Below are 21,930 nucleotides of genomic sequence, written 5' to 3'. Positions count from 1 at the left end.
ACTGAATAAAAATTTTTTCACCGGACTTGGAAATGAACCTTAATGTGAAAAGCATGACAGTGCGAGTCTAGGATAAAAATTCGAGCAGAAATGTGGGAAACTGGCGCTTGATGGCAGCACAGACCACCACTAAAAAATTCTTCCACGCTTCGCTGAGCAATCACACATGCATCGATACTCTCTCAGACATCGGGAGCATGCGAAACTGAGCGTTTATATGATAGAGCACATGAGACGGCTCATAAAATACGTACTCAATATAGAGGAAAGGACAATGAGCGAAACGAATCAAAACAAAAACAGAGAAATATCTTTGATTACTCCCTCTCGACGATGCACGTTTTGTGCACTCGCTCAGAGAGTTTCTCCAAGCGGCTCGGTTATATAATGCGAGAGGCGAGTAAATATTTAATGATCTCATTTCCAAAACAAACATCCAGCCGTGGGGAAGGTGGATTTCCCCAGATGTTTTCAGTAAATGGTTTGTTTTTCCCGTATATGCGTGTTCGAGGGGTGTTCATGATGTACAATCAGTTTATAACAGAGTTTGGAGATTTAATGATAAATTAAATGATTCAAATGTTTGTGAACAAAAAAATTAGTTCCATACACTTATTTCTGAAATCATTCGATCTATCGACTTCAAGAATGATAACTATTCGAACGATTACTACTACATGGGCTGAACAGTCCAGGATTTTTCAACAGATGGTGCCACTAAAAATTAACAAATTTATTTTCGAGAAGTTCATCTGGTGAGGGTTCTTCAAAAACGAACCAAGCGCCATTTTTTTCAAAATTGAGTTACACCACTGGATGCAGAAAATAATAATCTATCAACTGTAAAATGACTATGTCATTCGGACAATTGACAACATCTCCAAAACAAAATAATGTGTAGCAGACTTTAAAAAAACGCAATTGCATTCAACCAAAGCGAACCACGGACCCACAATAGTGATCATTTTCTCCAAAAAGGCAGATCCAAATCTTCAACAGATTTTATTGTTTTGGACAGCTCCTGGAATCAGTTGTCGTCGGGATCTGGTAAGTAAAACAGCCAAAGGGCTGCAATGAAGTGTAGAAGCGTGTTAGGAGGCTGGTCTGCATTTTTCAAAATTGCGTTCAACCACAACGAACCAAGTGCAATGCATTCTTAAATCAATTTATTTCCATTCACCAAGAAATTATTTCGTCAAAAACAGCATTCATGAAATTAGTCTGGAGACGTTACAAAATACTAATGTGTTGTGTATTGATATTATGTTAATAGTTATCATGTACATGGTTCGCTCTGGCTGCAAATAGAAAGAAGCTTTGCGTGTCTAGCAGAAACGAAATTTTGTTTTTTTTTTCATTTCCATAAAGGTCCTGAATCAGAAACTGACGAAGTTTGCTTACAGTATGAAAGGGAGTATTATGTTTGATATCATGTTGGTAACACGTGAGCGATAAAATGATAGATTTGATCGGTCACAGTCAATTAGTGGGAGCCCAAACTTCAAATTGAAATATCTCAAAATAATGTTTTTGGCGCTTGGTTCGTTTTGGCCAAACCCCGACCATCTGTCACTAGTTTATGTGTAAAATTTCATGACATTTAGTTGATTTGTTCACAAACTACAGTTGTTTAAGTGTCACTACTTGAGAATACGTATAGAAAACGGAAAAAGAGGAACATCGTATTTTGATCAAACATTGTTTTTTGATAGGAAAAACTTCTGAACAATCAAGGCGGTGGTTGACGAAATGTTATTCCACTTCTGCTTCTTCGATAACAACAGTATATCGGTGTTTTAGTGAATTTAAATTGGGCCGTACGAATTCAAAAATCGTAAAACAAGTGCATCGAATTGTTTTGAGCGACCGTAAAGTGAAATTGAGCGAGCGAGTTAGTTTAAGTAAGCATTTCAAAATAATGAGTGAGAAACATTTTGCGCGACATTTTTGACATGCAAAAGCTATCCGCGCGTTAGGTTGAGGAATAAATACAGCTTTGCCCAAAAAACGATGGTTTTCATTAAAAATTCCGGGACTTTTCAGCCCATGTAGTAAGTTACTGAGAGACCCCGTAGACTGCTACTTTTTATAGACCGATAGTTTTGTCGGGTTGGACTGCTAGTGCAAATACCTACCCAACTGAATCCCCAAAGCCGTGGGGTGTACAGGCATGATAAAAAAAAACACTTTTAAACAACTTTATTGCCTATTACTTGCAAAGTACATTAAAAACTAAACTGCGTTTCCTGAACCTGAACCTGTTTTTCGCCTAAAATTCCCTAGTCAGCAGTGATCAGTACGCTTCGTACTTTCGTACGCTTTCAACCAAATTCTCTTAATAGAGCATGGTGTATTGTAGCGGTCATCAGTTTAAATGTTCTAGGGCCTACTCTATATGTATTTGCCCTAAGGTAGATTGTATGTTATTATATGATTACTAGCTGACCCGACAAACTTCGTCCCGCCCAAAATTTGTGTTTTGTTATCAATACCTTCAAACATCCTCGTTTTCTTACTATGAGCAAGTTCATGAGTCCAATCGCAGAACTGTTCATTGATTGTTCTTCTAATCGACCCCGTTGAATTTAACTTTTACTATAAAATTCCTAGTATTTCTAATCATCATCATTATAATATCAGATTATTTTGAGACACAATTCTTGTTCAAGATTTTTCAACCACTTGCAATTTTTTCCGTTACATGGAATAAATGTTTTATACAGAAAATATGATAGAATAAAGACAGCTCTAAATGGTTAAATTCCTTCCTCGAGTTATGCTCTTATCAACACATCCGGCGATCCCTTTTTTTTTGTATAGATAGAAGAAGATATCGAGTGCGTTTCATCACATAAAAATCCATTTCCAGTTTCGAACAAAGTTCAATTTCGCTAGTTCGAGTAATGCAGAAATTTGTGTTTCATTTGTGTGGCAGCCCCCCCTTAGAAAGGGTGATGGAGAGTCTAACCACCAAAGAAACATTTATTGCACCTTAAAACCTCAATATGCCTAATTTGGTTTCATTTTCTTGATTAATTCTCGAGTAATGCAGAAATTTGTGTTTCATTTGTATGGCAGCCCCCCCTTAGAGAGGAGGGTGGAGAGTCTAACTAGCGTAGAAACATTTATTGCACCCTAAAACCTCAATATGCCTAATTTGGTTTCATTTTCCTGATTAATTCTCGAGTAATGCAGAAATTTGTGTTTCATTTGTATGGCAGCCCCCCCTTAGAGAGGAGGGTGGAGAGTCTAACCACCGTAAAAACATTTATTCCACCCTAAAACGTCAATAGGCCTAATTTGGTTTCATTTGCTTGATTGATTCTCGAATAATGCAGAAATTTGTGTTTCATTTGTATGGCAGCCCCCCCTTAGAGAGGAGGGTGGAGAGTCTAACTAGCGTAAAAACATTTATTGCACCCTAAAACCTCAATATGCCTAATTTGGTTTCATTTTCTTGATTAATTCTCGAGTAATGCAGAAATTTGTGTTTCATTTGTATGGCAGCCCCCCCCTTAGAGAGGAGGGTGGAGAGTCTAACCAGCGTAAAAACATTTATTGCACCCTAAAACCTCAATATGCCTAATTTGGTTTCATTTTCTTGATTAATTCGCGAGTAATGCAGAAATTTGTGTTTCATTTGTATGGCAGCCCCCCCTTAGAGAGGGGGGTGGAGAGTCCAACCACCGTAAAAACATTTATTGCACCCTAAAACCTCAGTATGCCTAATTTGGTTTCATTTTCTTGAATTATTCTCGAATAATGCAGAAATTTGTGTTCCATTAGTATGGCAGATTGATTGATTGTCTAAATCTAGTAATGCATCGAAATTCGGACGCTTAAGCGCTTACGAATATAACTTCAACTACTAAAAAATGTTGAAATATTTCATTAGCGTTCCTATAGAATCAGAAGGCCTTCATCTAAGTTATGAATCACAGAATGTATGTTATATTTGTTCAAAATTTGAAATTTCTTTCATCGTATTGTGATTTCAAATCCGGACACTTTTTTGCAATTTGCAATTCTTTGCAATTTTTTGAGAGAAATTATTTAATCATAAGTAGCGGGACTAACTGGAAACACGTTTGGTACAAAAGTTTTTTATTAATTCAATTATTTATTGTATTTTCACAAGATGACCACTACAAGATGGCGCCATATATATGTTTTAAAAATGGGTATCAAATGAAAGGAATACAGTAATTTATTAAAAATATAAATCCAAGATGGCGGCTGCTACAAAATGGTGGATTACAAATATTTTCTCTAAATCTCATCAATATGACATGTAATGAAACAACTAACTGTAGATAATCAAAATCAGACGTGGCCCATTTTGGATTAGCATTTTTCATAAATAACTGTATTCTAATAGCCCTTTCATCTGATAAACATATTGATGCAGTTTTGAAAAAAAATATATGGCACCATTTTGTGGTGGCGGTCATTTTGAATATGCATAATTGTATGCTACTAATCAAGCCCTTTCATTTGATATGCATATTGATGAAGTTCCGAGAAAATATGTAATCCACCATTTTGTAGCGGCCGCCATCTTGGATTTATATTTTTCATCAATAATTGTATTCTACTAGTCAGGCCCTTTCATTTGATATGCATATTGATAAGGTTTGGAAAAAATATATATGTCACCATTTTGTGGCGGCGGCCATTTTGGATTTGCATTTTTCATAAACAGCTGTGTTCTACTAGTCAATCCCTTTCGTTTGATATCCATATTAATGGAGTTTAGAGAAAATAGGAAATCCGCCATTTTATAGCGACCGCCATTTTGGATTTTTAAGATAATGAAATACGCAGTTTTATAATGACTGCAGAGATGAAGGTGTGTTCCAAATTTCAGATCAATCGGTCAACAGGAGGTTAAATTTTTATTAATGTGGGACAGCGCTACAGACAAAGTTACAAAGTTACCCACGTACATACAAACGGGTCATATAATCGACCCCGCCCTGTATACCGAATAGTTTTGCAGTTTCCCGGATCGAAAATCTTTGCTCCGCACACCATGCTCCATACTGAGACTTCTAACATACCCTCATGCAACTCCTTCAATGAGAAATTTAATCGTCAACTTTTGACCGTCCGGATTTAAAATCATTTTCTGAATGTGCTTTTTATTCCGGACATGGGTTTGTGAAATTCACATTGATTTTTGATTTTTTATATTTTTTTTGTTAACAGCTAGGTACTATAATTGACACAATAGTAACTATCAGTCACATTAATTCGACATGTAAAAAATGTCATGGTTTTGACATGATATTGAATGTAATGAAAAAAATTATAGGAGGTTATGTTCAAGACACGACCGCATTTTTGACGTAGAACTACGCTGTAGTTTAATTCAAGTCGCTTGTTTATAACTGCGGATATTATTTTATAATGCTACGAAAATTTTGAAATAACCATACTACCAGTTTGGTCGCCCTGAAATGTTTTTTTTATTGTAGAATCATTTGACAATATTTGTTTGATGATTTATTCATGTGCTCGCAAAATAATACATGCTCGAGATAAGCGCAGGTGTAATCCTTAGTGGAGAAAGTTTTGCTACTTGCAAGCGAAACCAAATCACATACAAAATTCCTGAACGACATTTATTTCCTTGGCGACAAAATAAACGAAATAATCTCTTTCTGTTAATCTCAACAACCTCGAAAAGAGTACCACTGCTCCATTATGATCAAGATTAGCGTAAACGCAATCCTAGTTGAAAGCAGTTTTACGACTGGCAAGCGAACCCAAATAAATTAATAACTTATTATAACTTGGTATTCCATAAATAATTTTTTGGTGCACAACCTTAACACCTGCTTCACCATAGCGTCATTTCAATGCTTTGATGCAATGTCAAGAAGCTTTATGATGACAGAAAACAAACAATGTCAACTGCTTGGAAAAAGGTCGAATATTTGCCTCAGCAGAGATTCATTACTAATACCCTAGCGCAAATATTTCCCTCCCGCTATCTCCCTTCCTTGTTTATATTTATCATTACGGCTGCATAATTTGAAACACCAAACAATCGTCAATCATAGCATAAAAAAAATAGACGATTATTGCATCGTTGCAGGGCCAATGCACATGGGAGCAGATACAAATGGGGTTTCAGCGTAGGGAAGATGCACTATTTTTACGTACGGGTTATGAAGCACGCATGTAAGCACACAAATATTCATATATCAATGGCGTGAAGCAACTAAATATACACACACTTATCTCCGTTTTGCACACTTCTCAACAGAAGCCCTTTCTGTTGATATTGCCAGTCTAGATTAGCTTAGCTGTCATCCTTTGTGGAGAGAGTTTTCCTACAGTCATGCGAAACCAAATCACTGACAAAATTCCAGAACATTTATTTTCTTGGTGAGCTGACGAAAGCCTAGCTTGATGATTCCCCACACAATTGTGTAGCTCAGAACCTTAATCGATACTGAAAGTTTGCCTTCTTTCCTTGCTTGTTGAATTAGAGAGACTTCAACTTCAACAACAACAGTTCATTCGTCTTACCTTCAAAAAGACCCTTGGAAAACTTTACTTTATCCATCATACTACCGCTTCACTCCCATTGCCTTGAGATAGACATTGGATCCCTCGCCGTCCAGCTCGTCCTGCCACGATGTTGTACAGTCGATTTCCTCACGAAGAATGAAAGTTTGCCTTTCTTTCTTTCTTTGTTTTTAAGAGGCTTTAAACTTTACAGTTCATTTGCCTCTAAAAAGTTTGCCTCAGCGAGATCAACTGTTTATACTCTAGGCAAATATTCCCCTTCGCTCTTCTTCTTTTCCTGTGTTCACGGAGACTTTACATCTTACGATTTCCCCTTCGTTGCTCGCCGATAAGTTGCTCGTTATTGACAGCTCTGTTCGGGAAAGCACATAAATGGACAGAACAAATATATGCGGAAATGGGAATGCTTCCAATTTTCATCCATTCAAACCATATACAGACTATGGGATTGTAATGTATATCATATCAAACAAATCCTAGGGAATTTCCGATTCGTTTGGTATGTAAATCGCCAAAATCCGTTCGCGACAAAAATAGTTATTAACGTTAACTTTATTTCATAAAAGCGTGACCTGCTTTCTGTTTGGCACCCTTAATGAAAGACTTAGTTCTACGTCAAAAGTGTCCGGATTCAAAAGCGTCCGGATACAGAAGCACCACTGTATACAATACAAAAATACAATGATGAACCCCTCGACACTCCATAGTACAACGCCTAGAACATTCAGCGCATTATATACTTACGACTCTTGTTTTTTTTTCTCACTATCAGTACTCTCTCAATGCGAACCTTCCAACTAACTGATTGGGAAAGCATGCTCATGTGAGCACGAGAGAGCGACAGCAGCGAACGCGAGCGCGAGCCGAGAGTGGGTGGCTATCAGGGCTTTTCCTACAAACCCACGTCGAGGCCTTCGCTCGCGACGGGCCGAAAAGCGCGCCGCAAGTTCCAACTATGGCGTTGTAGCGTGCGGACGTATTTTCGTTTCCTTTCCGTCATCGCGGTGCGCTCCTCGTTTCGCTATAATTTCAAAGCCAACACGCGGCAGTGTTGTGTGGTGTTATCACAAATGCGCTACGTGTTTGAGAATTTGTGTTTTTCACTCTTGTTGTTTTCGTCGTTTCATCATAAGCAAAGTGAGCGGGATTTTGTGCGCGGGCGGAGGGTCGCGTCGGGGGTATAGAGAAAATTGATAAAACCGTGTTCTGTTTCTGTTTCGTGGCGCGCGCGAAACTGTTTTGAAGTGAAGTGTTCAAAATTGGCCTACGTGGTAGAACGGAACAGGGAGCGTTTCGGTTTGCTGTTTCTCTCGCGCCGGATCCTCTCCACCGCTGTCTTTTTTTTTGCCGATACTGCTGAGTGGCGCGCACTTTCCACCACCCCCCACTTCCTGTGTGTGGGTGTGTGCGCTTTGGCAGCCTACTTTTTCCACCACCAACGGGAGAGTGCCTATCTCCCGCATTCTACCACACCACACAGCAACGGAAGGCAACGTCACCAAACTTCTTGCGCGTTTCTTTCGCAGTACACAGCGGAAAGGTTTGCAATATGGTCTATCAGTGCAACTCAGCTTAGAGCTATTGGGAAAGTTTTGAACAACAAAGTGCAAAGTGTACCCGATAAAGCACCTAGAAAGCGACCATTTTTCGCTTATCGTGAACGTGACACGTTGTCAGCCAGCAGCCAAAGTGCAGTGGAAGCGAGAATGTCGTACCCGCCAACGGTATGAATGCTACCATATGGTAGCTTCTGATCGGCTGCCACTTGCCAATCAACGCCGCTTGAATACACTAAACAAAATAGTACATATGTGAATAATGCATGTATCAGAGCGCAACCGATGGAGTGGCCCGATTGGTGCTAGGTGCTAAACGGAAACCGGAAAAAAATGAACTCCCAATATCGAAAGTGTCTCGCCGCGTTTTCCGCCATATCGACGTGAACTGTCGCGAGCCAACGGTTGAGTTAGTTATTATTTTTTTTCTTCTTCGCTCTGCCCCTGACGGACTGGGCGGCTTCGAAAAGGTGTTTTGTAAATAAAGCTTGGAAAAACAAAGTGACGGTGAAAAAAACGAAAAATAAGTGCTTTTACTGACGCATTCCAGGGGTGTTGGGTACGTGTGCGGTGCGTTGTGTGTATGTGTGCACGGTTGGTTTTGTTTATGTGATTATTTCGCCACGGGGCAAAGTAATGAGCGACGACGGCTGAAGTTATCAACTGTCAAAGTGCGCTATCGAAAACGAGAGCAAGCGAGGAAAAAAGAAAGAAGAACCCAAAGCGGCACCCCTGACAACAGGTGAGAAGTAGGTGTGGACAAATTGAGGGCTGAAAGCGAGCGGGGAAACACTTACCCCTAACGAATTTGGTACGCTTCGAAGCTAGTGTTTTTGTTGCACTGAAGGTAGGTAACACCAAGAATTCGTCGATGGGGTATAAGACTCGAAACAAGTGTCATTATCTTTGTGTCCGAAATAGCTGCGACATGTCAGCCCAACGGTGATAACCGAAGCCAACCGAATTTCCAACCAGTTTCATTTGATAGAATGCGATTTCACCACTAATTGCCAGAACACTATTCGGGCAGCTATATGAGGTAACATCGCACGCTGCAAAACACGCAGCGAAGAAAAGCATAAACACACCAAATTGCCATCGCCATCATTAAGTGGTGTCGGCGGCGGTCATTAAAAACCACTTTTCGGGCTCGTGCTGCCAAATGGGCACCATATGGGACCGGGGGACATCTGATGATTGCCCTCGAATAGTGTCGAACCTTCCCAACGTGTGCATCATAGTCAGTCTGTCAGAGTGGTCCTCGGCAAAGCTGCTCCGACACGCTGATGAACGAGTGCTGCCATGGTGACGATCAAAACAACATATCACCACATCAGGAGCATCGGTGGAATCGCGCTATGACCGCGATTTCCGCGTCTCTGGTGTTCGGTGGTTTGAGTGTCGATAGATTTAGACCATTCGTAGTGAACTGTTATCGATTTTAAATCGATAATTTCTACAGTGCTTAACGATACGATGGAGCATAGAATATTGCTTCCGGTAATGGAAATCATGATATCATGTTGTGTTTTCCCAATAGTGTATCAAAGAATCTTCGTACAGCAATTTTTTTGATAAGAAATGAATGACCCATTTTGACCCAGGATCCAGTTCATTGAATTTTCTATTTCATTGTCTCAGACTTCGTGGGAAACTCATAATTGAGGGGCTTAGAATGAAAGGGGTGTAAGTGATTTGATCGATTTCTCTACATCGACTCTCTCTTTTGGTCATAACTTAGCTGCAAATTCATTCCCAGCTGTATTTGACAATCTTGAAGAAAGGTCAGAACCTCATCTATCGGATGGTATAGCAAACTCATATTGGAACGATTTTGCATTTTTTTTTTCAGTTATTAACTAAAGAAAAAGTTGATGAAGAGAAATCGATCAAGCCACTTACACCCCTTGCATTCTAAGCCCCTCAATTGTCATTTCAAATGGTTTCAAGATCAACATACAGATCGAACTCGATTATATACAGACTCGATTATATGTGACTCGATTATATACAATTTTGGACTCGGTTATATACAGTTTGGAAAAAAATATGCTTTTATATTCCTAATATGGCTTATTTTTTAAAGAAATGTTAAGGTGAAGTTTAAGTGGCTATTACATGTACAGTGGGGTAAAAGTCATGATTTTTGAAGATTTTGCTTGGTAAAAATCAGGAATTGTTTATATCGATATTGCAGCCAAATTAAGAAAGATAGAAGTTGTGCGTCAAAGAACAAATTGTAGATCGGTTAAAGAACTTCAATTTAATTGTTGGAAACAATTAAGTTTCATATAAAATTTGAGAATAAAATTAATAATAAAACATTAAAAATTATTAATTTTTAAGTTTTTCACTTCCAAAATGTTATTAAAATCCACTAATTGAGTTGTTTCACTACTATATCCCTTATCAAATTTTCTCATCTTTCAAATGAAAGCATCAGAATCGTCTTTTATAGCGTACATTTTAATTTGGAGGCAGTTTGAGGCAACAGAGTCCGAAACAAAAAAAAAGTTCTATAACTCTGTCATTGTTGAAATTCGAACATATGCGTGGATGGATTTTTTTCATCAAATATGATCGTCTATCACCTCCTAAGAGAATCTGGATAAATTTTTTTTTTCATGTGAGAAAGAAATAATTTTTTTTCATGTGTTTAAGGGGATGAATCGAAAAACAATTTCCTCTTTTATTTTCAAAAAACGACTTTGTGTCAATGGCTATATATATATATATATATATATATATATATATATATATATATATATATATATATATATATATATATATATATATATATATATATATATATATTTTAGGCTGTCAAAAAAAGTCCTGCGGTATTTTTTTTGAATTTTCATTTGTTCATAAAATTAGTTACAATCATCTGTTTTAAGTCAAACTTGTTCCCAACGAGATGCCAACTTCATAATACCCCTGTTATAGAAGCTCGCTTCCTTATTGACAAAAAACTCGGATAGCCAATTTTCACAGGTCTCTTTTGTGGCTAACTTCTGACTACCTAGCTCGTTCGCCATGGACAAAAACAGGTGGTAGTCACTTGGTGCAAGGTCCGGACTATACGGCGGATGCAAAAGAACCTCCCATCCGAGCTCCTGGAGCTTCTGGCGCGTCACCAAAGAAGTGTGTGGCCTGGCGTTGTCCTGATGGAAGACAATGCGGCCTCTGTTTATCAAAGATGGCCCCTTCTTCATGAGTGCTACCTTCAAGCGATCCAGTTGTTGGCAGTACAGGTCCGAATTGAGCGTTTGGCCATAGGGAAGCAGCTCATAATAGATTATTCCTTGACAATCCCACCAAACACACAGCAGAACCTTCCTGGCCGTTAATGAGGGCTTGGCCACCGTCTGAGCCGCTTCAGCGGGCTTCGACCACGACCGTTTGCCTTTCACGTTGTCGTAAGTGACCCACTTTTCATCGCTAGTCACCATCCGCTTCAGAAACGGGTCGATTTTGTTGCGATTCAGCAGCGATTCACATGCGACGATACGGTCAAAGATGTTTTTTTGCGTCAACGTGTGTGGCACCCTTACATCGAGCTTCTTTGTGAATCCAAGCTTCTTCAAATGGTTAATAACGGTTTGATGACTTATCCCCAGCTCTTGGCCGATGCTACAGCTGTTACTATGCCGGTCTTTCTCGGCTAATTCAGCGATTTTGTCGCAATTTTCGACGACAGGCCTTCCGGAGCGTGGCGCATCTTCGACGACCTCTACACCAGAACGAAAAAGTTGAAACCATCGTTGTGCGGTGGAAATGGAAACTGTATCGGGTCCATAAACTACACAAATTTTATTGGCAGCTTGAGATGCATTTTTGCCTTTGTCATAGTAGTACTGTAAAATATGTCGGATTTTCTCTTTATTTTTCTCCATATTTGCGACACTATAACTCACGAACGACTTAACCAAACAAAACACTGTCAAGGACTATATTATAGCGCGCAAAAATACCTTTCCAACAAGCTATAGTATGACTCGAACTGGAACTACGCGCTTACAACGACACCTCGCGGAAATACCGCAGGATTTTTTTGACAGCCTAATATATATATATATATATATATACAGCCATTCCATGGCAAGCTGATATAGTGGTTTTCAGATTTTCGTGAAAAGTGGTAGTTTTGTTCTTTATCGCAAAACCGCAAAAAAGGGAAAAATTATTTTTTGGACCATCGACTAACTTTGAAAAGTCATAATTCGAAACGAAAAAAAAACCTCCCTAGTTTCGAGATAAGTTATGTGAAAAATACTCAGCTTTCCAGAAAAAAAATAACAAAAATATGGCGTCTTTGGTCCCGAGACCATGAAAACTATAAAAAACCAATACAATCAATAATGACAAAGCCAAAACATGGAATTTTTGCAAACGTAGCATTTTTCCAAGAATGACTAGCTTATTAGCTTTAGTTTATGTCGACCGTCTAAATCGGGTCAGTAGTTCACAAGTTACGAATTTTTGAAAAATATAATTTTTGGAAAAAAGGGGAAAAAGTCGATATTTTGGATCAGCCTAAAATAAAAATGGGCACCCTGACAAAAAAAATAAAAAAAATACGGGTCTAATGTTTTGCGATAAAGAACAGAACTACCACTTTTCACGAAAATCTGAGAACCACTATATCGGATTGACATGAAATGGCTTTATATTAGAGTGCCAATGAAAATGGTCATCTCGAATTTGAAAAAGTTACCCCATAAAAAATGTTCACCACCTCGAAAAAACACACTATGCTAAGTATCGGCTCAATCGGACTTGAGGGAGAGTGGCGCAAAGCGGTCAAAGTTTGAGTTTTTTGAAAATCGAAAAATCACCCAGGGGGGGAGTAAAGGAAATCGGGGTATAAAAAGTAAAGTTTATTCCATAAACATCTGTGAACGTTTCATATTGATACGTTTAGCCGTTTTTTCTAGCAGATTTTTCAAAGCTTGGAGTAAACTAGAGGAGCATCTAATCGCAATCGTATCAGAAGTACAAAATCATACACGACTCTCAGAATGAACGATTTGTAAAAATTAAAATTCATTTTTCTCGAAAACTTATGCTTTTGAAATTCTGACAAAAAAAATATAAATAGCCCTTAAAATTTCCAACAAGTTTTCCATACATCGGAAGATAGGCGCTTTAACAGGGTAACTTTTTCGAACAACAACTTTTTCATTTTTTCTGTGAAAAAATACTATTAATGTTTAATTCGTAACATTTTTAAGTATAAATTATCGCAATTTACATGCTCTGCTAACTTTTCTCTATTTAGAAACATGTCAAGAACATGTCAAACGTGAGAATTTACACACAGAAATGTTACGAGCAAAACATTATTTTTTTCAGGAGTCTTCACACAAAAATGACTTACATTCCAAAAACTATAAAAGATAGAAAGTTGATGTCTTCGACAAAAGTTTATATTTTAACATGGTCTAAAACTTTGTCGAATACGCTATATCGCTATCTTGACTTTAAACAAAATTAGGATAAGTTGTATTTTTTTCAAAGAAAACATGAAAAAGTTGTTGTTCGAAAAACTTTTTCCCTGTAAAAGCGCCCATCTTCCGGTGTATGGACGACTTGTTGGAAATTGTAAGGGCTATTCATATATATATATATATATATATATATATATATATATATATATATATATTGAAAAGAATTGACAAGAATTTTGTAGGTATCATAGTTTTTAAATTATAATTTTTCGTAAAAAAATAACAAAAAAATGTCTTTCCAACTCCAAAGACGAGTTGGCATCTCTGAATTTAAATATCATTGCACAGTCAAATAATTAAAACACGGTAAAACATTACCGCTTTTCTGTCACTTTTTGTGGTATCGGTAAAAGCATTTAAATTGATGCAGACCTACAGTCAATCGCAAAATTAAGTATACCCCCCGGGTTGGTTTTTAATTTTTGAGTTGTTATAGGTCAAAAAGTGAATAATCAAAAGCAATTCATATTCATCGTAAAATTGATCTTTTTCACTCTCATGTACTGATAAGAAAAAAAAAAAAAGGTCACATTTCTACTTCATGTTTCAAAAACAAACAAAAAATCTTCAAATCGACGTTGCAAAATTGAGTGTACAGTTCAATTTTTTCTTAAAAAGAAAATTGAAATCAGTTCAGAAACGGTAACAGATGAAAAAAACAATCTCCTATTATTTGGTATGGCACTTTGGCGTCCAACACTGTCTGCAAGCGTAGAGGCGGGATTATTGGTCACTGTAAACGGAATGCGCTCCCAGCTCTTCTTAATCATCGTTTTGAGTTCTGCTGCTGGATTTTTATTCTTCAGACATTTCTTGATTCCCTACCATAGATGCTGAATAGAGTTCAAGTCCGGTGATTGCGGAGGTGTTTTGAGTCGATTGGGACATTACAGAACAGGCACCTCCACACGATGAGATCAGTTTGCTTCGGGTCATTATCCTGTTGAAAGTAATAATCACCAATTTCTGCACAGGAGCCTGCAGGTTATGTTTCAGGATATTCAATTAAGCCATCTTATCCATCGCCGAATCGATAAACTCCAGTTCCAGAAGCCGCCAGTGTACCATACATCAGCTGTCTGCCGGTGCCGTGTTTTACTGTGGAAACCAAATGTTGAACCTGGAGCACCGCTCCTGGTTTCCTCCACACCATCTGTCTTCCGTCCGATACAATTGGTTTTCGTCTCATCCGTATAACGGACCTTGTTCCAGAACTCCTCAAGTCAGTTTACATATGACTTAGCAAACTGTAGTCGATTCTTCATATTCACTTTTGAGATAAATGACTTTTTACGGGCAACACGACCTCTCAGATTGTTCTTGTATGCCACTCTCCGGACGGTATCTGCACTGACAGGTCTTCCAAAAATGCCGGCTACTTCGGTAGTCAATTTAGGAATATTTATTTTTTCAAAATGTTCGCGTAACTACCCGTTTATCATCAGAAGACAGGATTCGTTCGTGACCTCTACCCGGGAGATTTACCTTCGCAAGTTTTACTTGTTTATGTTTATGTTATGTTTATACAGTAACCGTTCAGGCGTAAGAGTATTTCTATTCTATCGATACATAACACATGTCGCCTTTTTCGGCGTAAGAATATTTCTATTGTCCCAATGTTCACAGTTGAACTGTTCACAGTTGAACTGTTCACAGCGGGACTGTTAATATGAGGTTTCCATTGTTGTGTTATTAATAGTGTCAATTACCGATGCAGCAGATCGAAAATGTGAGTGGTAAGGGACTGGGATTACCGTCACATGATGATTGTTGCGTGGACATAGTAGCTAGAATAACACACAAAGATGGTCAGTTGAGGGGCCCTGAGTTATGAGCTCATGATCGTTCGCTTAGTAGCGGACACGCAATCAATGAGGCTACGAAGGCTCCCGAGTCTTACTTGTTATCATTGTACTTGTAACAATATCTGTTTCTTTCCTCTTACTTGCCATTTTGATAAAAACTATTTCAAACATCAATCAAAAAACAGAAAACAACACTGCCCAAGCAATGGTTGTGATTGACGAAAAAGGTACCTTAATTTGAAATGCCTCAAATAAAGATTTTTTAATTTTTTTCAATTAACCAACAAACTTTTCGGAGACTTTTATTGTGCGTATATCTAGTTGGATGTGTGAGTAATTATTATGCATCAAAGGAATTAATGTATTAAAAATATTTAGTATCAAATAAATGGAAAGTATCGTCAAATAACATGTGTACACTCAATTTTTCGATTGACTGTATGAGTATTTAACCAACTGTGAATCGAGAATCTGCTCACATGAATTGCTTTGAATAGAAGTAATCAATAAAAAAAAATTGGTGGGAAATTGGAAATTGTTGGTCGAGCATTCTTTTGAACTTGTTACCGATCAGTAGGAGGAGAAAAAAAGGGGGCTTGGAAGAAGACGTTGGATTAACTCGGTCACTTATTCCGGATCTACGAACCGACAAACAAGTTGAGAAGTCAGACGAAGCAATATTGAAACGAGATTGATAGATAAGTTGTTGAAAGCTAGAAAGAGGACTAACAGTAAAGAGTTAAGAAAGTCAATGAGTGGTAGAGTGAAGTGCGAGAAGTAGAGGAAGACATCCCTGGACTCTGAGCCACGCTAAAGTATCCTCGATGGTCCAACATAGAGACTCCGGCCATCTACCACCACGTTCCAATACGACGCTGTTGCGTGTAATCGAGGTTCCAGAACATCACTGATCAGGACAGACCCCCTCCCATCTCCCCACCTCATTGGCACATTGCGGCGCGACGGTGACGAAGACGACGACCACGGAGAACAGCGAAGGACCCCAACGTTACGATACCAGACAAACCCCATAAAACGAAAAAACACATTTTTTAAGAAAAATCTAACAACTAAAGCTTCTTCCTATCCTATCAACAAAACTGGTCCATTTTCAAAGACAACTACTCGTGTCCGCAATTTCGCTACTCCTCTTTACATGTGTTTAAAAATAAGGTCGAAACAGTCTTCCCGAGGGCCAAAGCCGACCCTGAGAGAAATTATATAGCGGGGTTAGCTAAGTCGGGCAGTACGGCAAAAGCCGTACTTAACAAACTATAGCTTGGATTCAAATTCAAAAACAAAAAGTCACTGCAGAGTGCGTCCGAGACACGATCGAGACACGATGATGAAATCATATCATTTGTTCAGTACGCAGTCGACGTGGATTTTTAACTGTAGAATTTCCTCCACTAAACCTAAACAATAAAACAAACTGATTTCATGACTTGAAGCAGTATTTTAATTGCCATAAATAATCGAAAATTACTTAAGAGAATTGAGTCTGAATAATCATCCTTGTCGTTATCCTGCTTCAAATTCTCGGAAAATTCGTGGTAGATTTGAGGATCGTATTTCAGCAAATGAGTGATATCCGTGTATTTAGCCCATTCAGATGAAGCGAGCAGAACCACAAGTCAGGATTTTGATTTTTGAAACATCAGGATACACCAAATTTCTTAACGGGCAAGCCACTCTCCAATTCTATAAAACTTATCGATACACGAGGCTTGAGTCTTATAATGAAACTGTAGTATTTTAATCAGATTCATCAAACAGATAGAACCGACAAGATTATTAATGTCGTCATCGTCACTATCTACTTCTTCCTCGAAAGTACAAGATTCTTCGGAAAACTATTTAATTTCGAAGTCGCTATAGATATGTGTGGCCTGGACGTTCTTGGACAATCGCTAGATTCAAACGGTCCAGTTGTTGACAGTTGAGATCTGAATTCAGTAAAAAACATTTTTTTAAAAATTAAACATTTGAAAAAGTAAATTTAAATAAATATATTGAAAAATAAAAATAATAAATATAAAAAACTAAAAATATCCTATACAAATATAAAACTAATAATAAAAAACAAATAATGAAAAGTTGATGAGTCTGGGCCTAGGGGCTCGGACGGGATCTTGACATAGGACTGTGATTGGGTGCAGTAATTGCATTTGAATTGAGTTTTTTTCATTGTTCAAAATCTGTGATTTTTCTCTTTTAATAATTAAAGGAAAGACCTGAAAAAACCCGTTTCCTGTATGAACTTGTATCCTTTCAACAGGTTAGATGAGATAACGTGGTAGAATTCGGTACCGCATTCTGTTCAACTATGTACACAAAAATACCGTTATAGCCATTACTATTCCTTTCTTCTGTTTATTCAATTTCGCAGAAGAAGACAAAGGGTCATCATGTGTCATTTTTAAACACAAGTCTAAATAGTTAAGATCTACATAAATATAAGCCAAAGTCAAACAAATATATGACTACAGAAATATATTATATATAAAAATAGCATTATCTCCTTCGTTGCCAAGTTGTCCGGAACATTGTTTGTAGAGGATTGTAATAACGTTATAGCCAGGTGAAGTATATTAGGTATCCTATAGCCATGAGTGATCTCTTGAGAAGTCCGTGTAGCTGCTATAGTGAACTGATATCATTGGGTGCTAAGTTCTGCTTATGTATAAGAAAGGGAAAGGATAATGGGCAAGTGCATTCGAGGAAGTGAAGCGGGCTTCTGAGAAAGACATATATTGGGAACATAATATTAGGATCGCGACTACTCAAGCTATCATAATCTGATATGCATGAGTATACCCTTTCGAACCTCTAATTCAGCAGCTAGTTAAATTCATCAATTGCATATTGAAATGCATAACAACATGCTCAATATTATGACATCCTGGACAACAATTACATAAATTGTTAGTAGCAAGATCAACACGATAAAAACGTGAATTGAACACGAATTGATTGGGCAAGAATACAATAACTGATAACTAATGCCTTTTATCTGTAAATGGATAATAATTCATTATACGGATCAACTCACATTGTGAGCTAACGCCCGAATTTAGGCAAAAAGATTGCTCCTTGCGTCAGGGAGGCAAGCGAGTGGTTAGAGCAATAAAAAAAAAACGTACCCATTTTAATCGTCAAATTGCCAACTTTTTTTTTACTATATTCACTATTCATGTTTTAAGCAAAAAAAAAATGATGGATAAATTTCCTGTCTAATGGTATATAACACAACACATGTCACAATAACGATTTCGAGTAATACGCGTTTGAAAACTCTTAATGAATCGTTACATTTTTCGTAGAGTGACCCTCCTATATAGAAATCAATGACATAGTCCGATGTCAAAAATTAAAAAAAAAATCTATTATGAACGCTCAACATCTTGTTCCTCCAATGAAATGCTCTCGTTTTCGAAACTTTGAACTTACACTCCAGCAAAAAAAAATGCTTCGAGTTCACCCATTCAATGTACCGTGTAACTCTAGTCGAAGAAAACCGAAGTTCATATTGAATGATTAACGTTTTAATGGCTTCCTAGGTTTTCTCCAGATCTGAGCATACGTAGACCGCAAAACAAATGTTGCAGAGAAAATTATTCGACTAATATGAAGAAATTATTGCTGAAACTGAGGTCTGATTTTGAGACAAAACATAGACTAGGAAGTAAGAGATACAGAGAGCAAATAGGTCCTGAAAAATGGCGAATTATGTTCAATTTTTTTAAGTAATATTCAAATAAACTATTACAATACAATACAAATTCAGAGCCACGTGGTGACCGTAACTCAATTTCTCCCTGCCCCGGGCTATTTAACCGCTCAAATGCTTCACAGATCAATGCACCCGTCCGAAGTGGCCACATATTTTCTCGTTTTTCGCAAGCGCACTCTCCAACAATGAGGCTACTCCGTTTATTGCCACCACCGGGCCTCTGGTGGTGCGGCCGTCTCCGATTTCTCGCCACTGGCCACCACCGTAACTTCACCCAATATTTCCGCTTGGTCGCGTTCTTTATTCCTCCGTCCATTCGGCGGCGACCGTCCACTTTTACTTGCGCCGCGCCGATATACGACGACGATGGGTACTTTCGATTTCGTTCAGTTTTTTTTTCTCATTTTTATTTCTTCTGCTGCAATTATTACTCTATTATGGCGAGGCGAGGAACGAAAACAAATCGAAAAAGAAAAAAAAAATCAGATCCAGAGAAGGCGCGAGCGCGCGCACCTGTTGCGATTCCGCCGCTGATTATCATCGACGGCGTCATTTCGACCATCGTATGGTCGAAACTGATCGTAGAATAGTAATGGGGCAATAAAGTTAATCTAATTTTCCCCCGGCTCCGACACCCAAGTTCACACACATACACACACACACAAATGAACTCCCGCGCTTTGTAAGCCCTGAAACAACAACAACAACAACGGGAGAGAAACAAGAAACAAAAATCCCCCGAAACCAAGCGAAGCATAATTTGTAACGCGATTGATTAGATTAGGAAATAGTTATTTTTCTTGTTTGCGGTCATTTCGTGGTTTGCCGAGATTGGATCGGGGCGGAAAAGCGAAAGTGTTTTCGTTGTGTGGCAAATCGGTAATCGGAAAGCCGGGTACAGATTGAAGCAGTGAAACGCTTGTGAAGCAAGCAAGTAGGAGCTGTTGATGCGGTGTGATCAGTTCTGATAGATATGGGAACGGCACGGGTTGGAATGGGGCATGCAAGCGTGTTTTCGGTGGCGAGTGATAATAGGAAATTCGTGACACGCTGTTGGGAGTACAGAGAGTACAGCATCCGCTAGCGGATTCTCCTGGAACGATGTAAATGCTCGCGTGGTAAGAGAGTGGATCTTTGACAGAGCATGTTTGCGGAGTGTTCTTCTCTTTGTGAGGGAAGCCCATGCAACAGGTTTGTCGCATATTCGCACTGTATTGAATAAAATATTCTCTAAGGAAGCACATTGATTCCAATGACCGCTTTACGTTGCACGCCGGTTGGATGTAACACGTTGGAAGATTCATACCCACGTTGTTTATGTCATTGTCATTAAATTCTTTTTACTTGTAGCGGAGTCTGCGGGAGAGAATTTTCTATCGCTTTGGAGTTACGAAATGTTATCTCTGAGTATTTTTCAGTCTTTGATCAGACGCAGACACCACCAGCCTTTCATCACAACTAACACTGTGACCACCCAAACATACATTAGGATGTGCTTGGAGAAGAGATTGCTGTCCATGATTCGTCAACATAACAAGATCAGTAGAGTTTTGGTCTGATCTGACATCTACGCGAAAACTATCCTGTAGTGTGTAACCCGAGACGGTCGGGTTTGAATGAATGGGAGTGTTGCTATTGAACGGTTTAAGTGCCACTCCCGAAGGTGCCCGTTCACCACTGTTTCGGTGCCCAGCAGAGACTCTGCCATTGCTGTGGTAATTATTGCGCGTAACAATCGACCTCAGATCGATAAAGGAGATCCCACTTTTGCCTGTGTTATCATCACAGGTAATAATTCCTGCGATCCCCGTTTTCCCTTCACGCTTGGGAAGCCCGAATCAACATAACCACCAAAAAATCAACGGGGAAAGGCAAGGCTCGCTAATCTGGATCGATTTACAAAACCAGTTCCAGGAATTGTAGGCCTCGCAAAAATATCAAACACCAAAATTCAATTTCCAGTTTTCAGAATGAAGAAAAAAAATTCTCATATATATATTCTCTACAGTTATCCAACATTTTTATATTTACAAAAGTTATATTTCATAAATTCATTTATTTCCTAACTTCCTATCAATCATCTCCTTCATTTTCCCCTTTTCATCATTCACTTTATTCTTTCTCTACCTGAACTTCACTACACTATACTATTCTTCAGATGATTCTTCTAAACTTCACTACTATTCATAAATCTTCGTCACAGGACTATAATTTTCTCAGGTGTTCATTCAAATCAGCCGCGCGTGCTTATTCGTGATCCAATTTCCTTTAGCTCTTCCATTCAAAAAAAAAAGTCACAAGAGGGTTGTGTCCGAGACACGACCGCATAGTTAACGTAGGATTCCGTTAGGATACCTGTTGATTATGGATATGCTTGAAGAATTACATCGTTAAACTCTTTGATAATGATTTGGTGGCCCTGAAAAATATCGTTTTGTTTGGTTCTTGGGTATTGTTTGTTCACTCCACCAGATGATGACAGAAGGACAGTAAACAGTCGTTGGATGGTGCGTATCAGATAAAGGATACCGAAGTGGAACGAGATATGATGAAAATCGCCCTCTGTGATCCTAGACGAGATGCCTCCTGTGATATGTAAGGATGAAATGAAGGAAAAAAACTCACCAATGTAATATAAGATAATTACCAACATCGAACACAATTATCAATTTTTCTCTGTCTGGATCTGGATTGTCTCTGTTAGGGAATACGTTTCGGTAGGAACAAAAGTTCCCCATACTTTCATGTATTTGCAATGCCGATTTCCCCCAGGCTCACCATTCTTTGTG

General features: G+C 38.4%; 1 protein-coding gene across 5 annotated transcripts in view; it reads left to right on the top strand.

Moving 5' to 3' along the window:
• Window positions 1-7,498: 7,498 nt before the first annotated feature.
• Window positions 7,499-21,930, top strand: part of LOC129772799 (uncharacterized) — a 107,869-nt gene continuing 93,437 nt past the window's right edge. For 3 of the 5 annotated variants that reach the window (XM_055776269.1, XM_055776265.1, XM_055776267.1), the window contains exon 1: window positions 7,499-8,940. The gene's annotated coding sequence lies outside the window, so the exon portion shown is untranslated. The remainder of the gene's footprint in view (window positions 8,941-21,930) is intronic. The other 2 variants (XM_055776266.1, XM_055776268.1) reach the window with 2 other exon arrangements.

The sequence above is a fragment of the Toxorhynchites rutilus genome, chromosome 3 (genome assembly GCF_029784135.1).
Source record: "Toxorhynchites rutilus septentrionalis strain SRP chromosome 3, ASM2978413v1, whole genome shotgun sequence".
In the NCBI taxonomy this organism is placed as follows: domain Eukaryota; kingdom Metazoa; phylum Arthropoda; class Insecta; order Diptera; family Culicidae; genus Toxorhynchites; species Toxorhynchites rutilus.
Note: the sequence above shows the minus strand (reverse complement) of the source record. Positions and strands in the feature narration are given on the sequence as shown.